The 7,793-nt window shown below is 36.4% G+C and overlaps 1 protein-coding gene across 2 annotated transcripts in view; it reads left to right on the forward strand.

Moving 5' to 3' along the window:
- Positions 1–7,356, forward strand: part of Akr1e2 (aldo-keto reductase family 1 member E2) — a 30,213-nt gene extending 22,857 nt beyond the window's left edge. Inside the window, exon 11 of one of the 2 annotated variants that reach the window (XR_013088486.1) lies at positions 5,614–7,356. The gene's annotated coding sequence lies outside the window, so the exon portion shown is untranslated. The remainder of the gene's footprint in view (positions 1–5,613) is intronic. The other variant, XR_013088487.1, reaches the window with a different exon arrangement.
- The last annotated feature ends 437 nt before the right edge of the window (positions 7,357–7,793 follow it).

Genomic DNA, 7,793 nt, shown 5'->3' on the forward strand with positions numbered 1-7,793 from the left:
CTTTTCTAACTTCTTAGCACATTTTCTTTTCCCTTAACTAGCTGTATTTTTACCATCTTTAAGAATTAATTGGTTTCTATAACTCCTGCCTCCACCATTAGTGCTAATACAATCCTTAGTGCTGAGGATGATATAGTTGATGCCTGTTGTCTGCTTTAAAGCCAGATCTACTTCCTGGTTATGGTTTTAATCTTGACAATGGCTGAACCCACCATTCCTCTTAATGAGTGGCAATTAATGTTAAAGGTGCCATAATAGGAATGGGGCACTGAACACTGTTTACTGTTTGTTGTTTGCAATGGTTGTTACAATTGTTTATTTTGCTTCATTCTGTGAAGTGCTGGAAACCTACAGAGACACTAAAAGTTCACAGTTTGGAGATACTGGTGCTGAACTAAACATTCCCTAACATTTGTTCAACTCAAAGAAGTGAGGAGACCTAAGCCCCAGAGGAAACTAGGTCCCCCTTCTTAACACTTGCTATCTATTCATACATCAAAAGTAGAGAGAAGTCAGAGAATAAATAAGATAATTACACACTGAGGACACATGCAAAAAAGAGGTAGAGTAATGCACCTTAATTAATGTGCAAATCCAAGATCTCAGAAAACATGAGAAAACAGGCAAAAAAATATCCCCCCAAAATCCACATCTCCAACAAAAGATCCCACTGAAAGTGAGGTGCATGAAAACCCAGAGAAAGACTATTAAAAAAACTGATAAATATAAATATTTAATGAACTAAAAGGATATATAAAAAGAAATTAAAAGAACAATTACATAACATGAAAGACCACTTTAATAAAGAAATAGAAATAGTAAAAAGACAAAAGCAGAACTCCTAAAAAGAGAGACATAATTAATCAGAAACTCACTTGAAATCATTACTAACAGATGAGAAACTGCATAGAAAATAGAACCTTGGCCCTTAAAGACAGAACTTCAGGGATTGAAGACAGGCCATATGATCTTGAGTACACAGAAGTAAATAACAGAAAAAAATTATATATTGTAACCAAAATATACAATAATTCTGGCAAAACTTTAAAAGACAAAACCTGAGAATCATTGGGATTAAAGAGAACATGGAGATACAATCTGAAGGCATCAAGAACATTTTCAGTGATATAGTAACAGAAAACTTTTTCCATATCAGAAATAAAATAGATACCCTCTTACAAGAGACTTATAGGACCCCATATAGACTTAGTCAAATAAGAAGCTCACAGAGACAGATCATAATCAAGATACCTAACAGAAAATAAGGAAAGAATATTAAAAGTACAAGAGAGAAATAACAGGTCTCATTTAGAGGCAAACCAATAAGGCTTAGACTCATTTCTCAGCCCAGACCCTAAAATCAAGGAAGGCCTGAAATGAGATATCCAAAGCCATAAACAAAAATAAAATAAAATAAAAAATAAACTTCCAGCCAATGTTACTATGTACACCCAGCAAAGCTTACTTTCAAATTTGAGGGGGAAATAAGAATTTCCTACGACAAGAATAAGCTAAAATAATTAATGAGCACCAATCCAGTGCTACAATGAATAATCAAAGATAAACTTTCCACAGAGGAACTACAAAATGATTCTCAAAGGTCACAAATAAAAGTTTGATAGAATAATCCAACAAAAGACAGTCAAAACGGGATAGAATATAGCAAAAAAAAAAAAAAATAGCAGGAAACCACAAACACATATCCATACTAACACTGAATGTTAATGGTCTCAACTCCTCATTTAAAAGAAAAGGATTGGCAGAATGGATCAAAAAGCAAGATTAAACTATATGCTGTTTACAAGAGACTCATAGGCAAAGATATTCCCAGGCTGAAGGTGAAAGTATGGCAAAATATATTCCAAACAAATTGTCCAAGTAAACAAGCAGAAGTAGCTATTCTCATATCTGACAAAACAGATTTCAAGCAAAAATCAATCAGAAGTGACAAAGAAATCCACTACATCTTAGTAAAGGGAACAATCCAACAAGAAGATATCATGATAATATTTATTCCCCAAAAGTCAATATACCCAATTACATGGAGAAAATACTCCATGGCATTAAATCCCATATAGAACCCCAAACAATAATTAGAAAAAAACACAATTCTTAAATTCATTTAGAGTAAGAGATGCAGAATACCCAAAACAATATTTAGTAAGTAAAGAAAAGAAGGAGGCATCACAATGCCTCATCTGAAATTATACTATAGAGCTATAGTAACAAAAATAGCATTGTATTACCATCAAAGTAAACATAAAGACCAATGGAATAGAATAGAGGACACAGTCAAATGCACATAACTGACATTTGACACAGGTGTCAAAAATATATCTTGGAGAAAAGACAGCCTTTTTAACAAATGGTGCTGAGAAAACTGGATAGCCATATGTAGAATAATGAAATAGACCCCTATGTCTCTCCCTGCACAAAACTCAAATTGAAATGGGTCAATACCCAGAAGAAAACAGGGTCAATACTCCATCATAAATACACTGGCACCAACTTTCTTAACAAGATCCCCAAAGTGCGAGAAATAAAACCTAGGAAAAAAAAAACTAAAATGCTTAGGTGTAGAAAAGGAATGGTTAAGAGTATGAAGAGGTAACCTACAAAATGGGAGACAATCTTGGCTAGTTACCCCTCTGATAAGGAATTAATATCCATAACATAAAAGGACTGAAATAACACCAAAAAAACAAATAACCCAATCAATAAATGGGAAAAAGAACTAAACAGAAACTTTTCAAAAAAAGAAACACAAATGGTCCCAACAAATACATGAAAAAATATTCAATATCTCTGGGAGTCAGAGAAATTCAAATAAAAACTTCACTAAGATTTAATTTCACTCCAGTCAGAATGGTAATGATCAAGAATACAAGCAACAGTAAATGCTGGCAAGGTTATGGGGGGATAGGTGCACTTGTACATTGTTGGTGGGACTACAGACTAGCACAACCACTCTGGACAGCAGAATGAAGTTTCCTGAAAAAATTAGAGATGAAACCACCACATGGTCCAGTTATCCCTCTCCTTGATATTTTCTCAAAAGATTTAAAATTGGCATACTACTGTGATAGTCACCTCAATGTTTATAGCAGCACAATTCAGAATAGCTAAATTGTGGACTCAATGTATATAACCATCAATAGTTGAACGGATTAAGAAAATTGTGATATATATATATATATATATATATATATATATATATATATATATATATTATACACACACACACACACACACACACACAATGGAGTTCTACTGAGCCATAAAAAGAATGAAATTATGGCATTAGCTGGTAGATGGTTAGAAATGGAGAATATCATGCTAAATGAAATTAGCCAAACTCAGAAACTCAGTGGTCAAATTTCTCTCATATGTGGAAGCTGGTGTTAAATAAAGGAAGGAAAAAGGGAGAGATAGGATAACATAAAGATATATAACAAAAAGAACCAATCAAATACAAATTACTCCATGAGTGAAAGCAAGTCAAGTAGAGGAGAAAAAGGAGAGAATGGGAGAGGGGAGGGAGGATGGGAGGGAAAAGGGGTATCATGACCAAAATCAGTTTCCATGCATATATGATTTTGCTGGGATGAACTTAACTACAATATATAACTATAAATCTTTAATTTAAAAAAATAATAATTAACACTTTTGGAAAAAGAAAACTATAAAAAAACTTAAGATACAAGTATGTCATATTAAATATGAATTTAAAACGTCAACATTAATGATCTTGTTTTAAATGGCAACTTTGATAACCTGTTAAAAAAAGATGACTAAGAGCAAGACACTTTAAACCAAGCATTTAGTAATACTTTTGTCCCTAAAGGAGACATAGAAAATTCCAGATGAGACAGAAAAGGGAATTTTTGAGCCTCAATCGAATTTTGACAAAAAGCAAGAATTTCCCATAAGATTCATGAGGTCACACTTGTGTGAAGAACGAAAGCAGCATTGAGGGTCTGGATTGATAAATCAGCTGAAACCTAAATTCATTCCCCCCCAAAGGTAATCTGATATTTTTCTCTTGTAGCCTTTAAAATTCTACCCTTATTCTGAATGTTAGTCACTCTCATTAAAATGTACCTTGGTGTGGGTCTATTGTAATTTTGTACATTTGGGGTCCTGTAAGCCTCTTGTAGTTGATTTTCCATTTTGTTCTTTAGATTTGGGAAATTTTTCAATATTATGTCATTGAAAATTGTGCATTTCTTTGGTTTGTATCTCCATGTCTTTGTCTATTCTGATAAATTTAAATTTGGTCTTTTCATGTTATCCCATATTTCTTGGAAGTTCTGTTCATGATTTCTTACCATCTTCTCTGTGCAGTCAACTTTATTTTCAAGAGTATATGTTTTGTCTTCATTGTCTGAGGTTCTGTCTTCCGAGTGGTCTTCCAAGTTCTATTGGTGATGTTTTCTATTGAATTTATAATTTGTTTTATTGATTTCTTCATTTTGAGGATTTCTGCTTGTTTCATTTTTCTTCCACAATCTCTCTTTATTGAAGTGATATTTCACTTCCTGAATTCTCTTTGATTTCACTCCTTACACTATCCTGTACTTCACAGATCAGCTTAACTATGTACATTATAAAATCTTTCTCTGATATTTCTTCTACTATGCTGTCTATGGATTCTATTGTTGGAACATCTTGGTTTGTTTGAGGTGCTTTTTTCTCTTTTTTTTTCCATGTGTGTCTTCCCATCTAGTGGTATGGATCTGAGGCAGTACTGTTTCTACCCTGTAATCTTGTATCATGAAGGCTATCAGTACCTCACCATTAAGAGGGAGACCAATATTAACAGCACCAATGCAAATAATATACAAACTTAAACTTAATAGCTCCTATTAAGGCATCTACAGTTCTATTGCAATAGACAGAAATTATGTGTTCAATCATTGTCTACAATATAAACAGTAAGTTTGCTAAAAGCATTTACTATTTCAAATGATGGACAAAGATGGAACAGAAGTAGTGTAGGACGTGATGTTATGAGGGAGGAGAGAGGATAGAGGTAAAAATTTATAGTAAGGACTAAGGAGGAATTAGTAGAGGTTAGCTATTATCATGAGAGAAATGAGAAAGAAAATACAAGGAGACAGATTAGAGAGAGAAAAATATTTACAGATTTTTTAAAGTCAAAAATATAAGAATATACAACTAAACTGTAATATACTGTTCTAGCTTTCCACTCTTCAATAAATTGATGTGTAAAAATGTTTTAATTCTAAGATGGTAGAGATGTGAGAGAGAGGGGAAAGAAAAAAAAGAAAGGAAAGAAAAGTCTCTATGGGAAATTGCCAATTGCTTTCATTGGCTTTCAAAAATTTTCTCAGCTTTTCTTCTCTGCTAGTAGATGGGGGCTGTCTGAAGTTTGATAGTAGCTCTAGTCTGGTGGATGTCAGACCAGTTGGCAGTGCCAGCAGAGAGCAAGATTCTCTCACACTGTCTTCCAGCCTTCCCACCCATTGTATCCAGGGCCTGCAGTTACGGCTCACTTCAGGACTTACTAAGCAGATGAGAGCCTAGTTTTCTAGAGTTTCTCCAACCTATGCCCCACCCAGAGAATTTCCTTCAGTCTCTGTCTTTCCACAGGCTTCTCAGGCCCAGACTTGCACACACAGACCCCACTGCAATCTGATGGACCTGGGCTTCAGCTTCCCCAGGCTCAACCTTGCTGCAGTCCTACAATCTCTGTGCTCTTCCAACTTGCAGAGAGACCACCAGGGATACACTCACACAAAGGAGCAATCCTACAAAGAGGCCATCAGATGGCAGCCACTAGCACGCCCAGCAGGAAGACCTCAGCTGCAACCAGACCTTCAGGTACTCCAACAATATATTATACAAACCTGGACAGTGTCCCCAGACTGAGGCAGCCTCACCCTGAGATGGTGGAGGTAGCTGCAGCAAACCTGCAGGCCCCTTGGCTCTGGACCCCCAGGCCCTGGCTGGTGTCCCAAGATGGCAGGTGCCATGTGCAGCCAAACCTGCAGGTACCTTGACAATGGATTTCTAAGCAGCAGGGGGGACTCCGTGGTCAGTCTGGAGTAGTCTGCAGGCAAAAGTCAGATGCTCTGCAGGTAGATGTCAGGTGGCTGGTGATGTGCAGGGTAAAGGTAGGCAATGGGCACCTGGAATGTGGATCAGTGGTGGCAGAGGCCTATAGACTCCAAACATCCCTCTCAGATCACAAGAGGAAACTGTCTTTAAAAATGTGGTCCTTTAAGGCTGCTGTTATTGTGACTATTAACTTTACCCACTTCTTGATACACTGCTTTCTTTCTCTTAGTTTAAATTTCTGCCCAAGATATGTTGATGTCACCCTCATTCATCCTAGACACAACTGAGTTTCCAGATTTGGGGCATTTTCAACTTCTAGAATTTGATGTTTTCAACCCTAGGAATTTCTACTCATACCTAAAATATGCTTGAAGTAAATAAGATGAAATCTTAACTTTAACCTTTCCATTCTAAGAAGGCCTCTTGCTCTGTGGCTTCTACCACATCTCCATGCATCAAATTCCTGATCCACCAAAGCTGCAGGCATTGGGTCTCTCTTCTTTCCTCTTTGAAGTTCCCATACAAGCTGATGTATTCACATTGCATTGAATTACAGAGTAAGTGAAAGCTGGTCAGACTCGTCTCACTCTTCATTTCTCCTGTAACTGACTTGCTGCTGGGTGAGGCCTGTCATTTTCCCCTATTGGTCTGTCCTTGTACCCATTACCTAGGAGAAACATGTCTATAATGAGAAATAATCGTTCTACTTGTGCTTACATGAACCCATTCTTTTAGAACTGAGTATCCAACCAAAAGACTCATTTGGTCTGTAATAAAGCTTAAGGTATTACAAGGTTTTAAGAACGTGCTAAGCAGGTCAAAATCCAGGCAACTAGAAACCTCAAATATAAAAAATCATTGTTTTTTCATTATGACTTCAGTGACCAAGATGGTTGTCTCCCCAACACCCCTTTCCCTCTAGATTATTTCTTTGAGTCACTTACCTTAATTCATTTGGCCTTACCATATGGTAACCATGGAAAAGACCCAGTACTAGGTAATCCACATGAGAAGAATCCTGCTGGGGGCTGCCTTTCCTGTAAATATCTAAGAAGTTTATTATACAAAGACGTGGCTCCTCCTCCTACACTGGTTATTGAGCTGCTGTGCTGGGTGGTCTGCTGTCGGTCTGAGAATGATGTCAACCCACCAAAATGGAAGAGCCAGGAGCAGACGGGAGAATTTCTGGACTCACGGTGAACAAGATCCAAAACTTATTCTTTCTTTGGGTTTTTTGTTATAGAAATAAATCTGTCTATGAGGTTTAAGCCAAAATGATATTTTTGTAAGCTTTTTTTGCCTTGATGTAGCCAAACAAAAGCAACCACTAGAGATAACAAGTTTCTCCTTGAAACCCCTAGTCTTCATTGCATTTTGCCTACATGCAAGAGCATTCAGAATCACTGAGAACTTCTCAAAGCCTCTGGAGACATAAGCCCCATAGGTTTCTTTCTTTCTTTTTTGTTTTGTTTTGTTTGTTTCCATCCTTTTTTGTAATTTTTAATTGATTTTTTTAAGAAAAAATAATAGCAGAATGCATTACAATTCTTATTAGCACAATTTTTCATATCTCTGGTTGTGTATAAAGTATGTTGACACCAATTCGTGTCTTCATACATGTACTTTGGTGCTGGGAGCCATTAGCCAAGTAGGTATGACAATTTCCTTGCCAGCGTACCCCCCTGTTGCTTAGTGGAAGGTGACCTTGCTCA

The sequence above is a fragment of the Callospermophilus lateralis genome, chromosome 13, assembly GCF_048772815.1.
Source record: "Callospermophilus lateralis isolate mCalLat2 chromosome 13, mCalLat2.hap1, whole genome shotgun sequence".
NCBI classification, from domain to species: Eukaryota; Metazoa; Chordata; class Mammalia; order Rodentia; family Sciuridae; genus Callospermophilus; species Callospermophilus lateralis.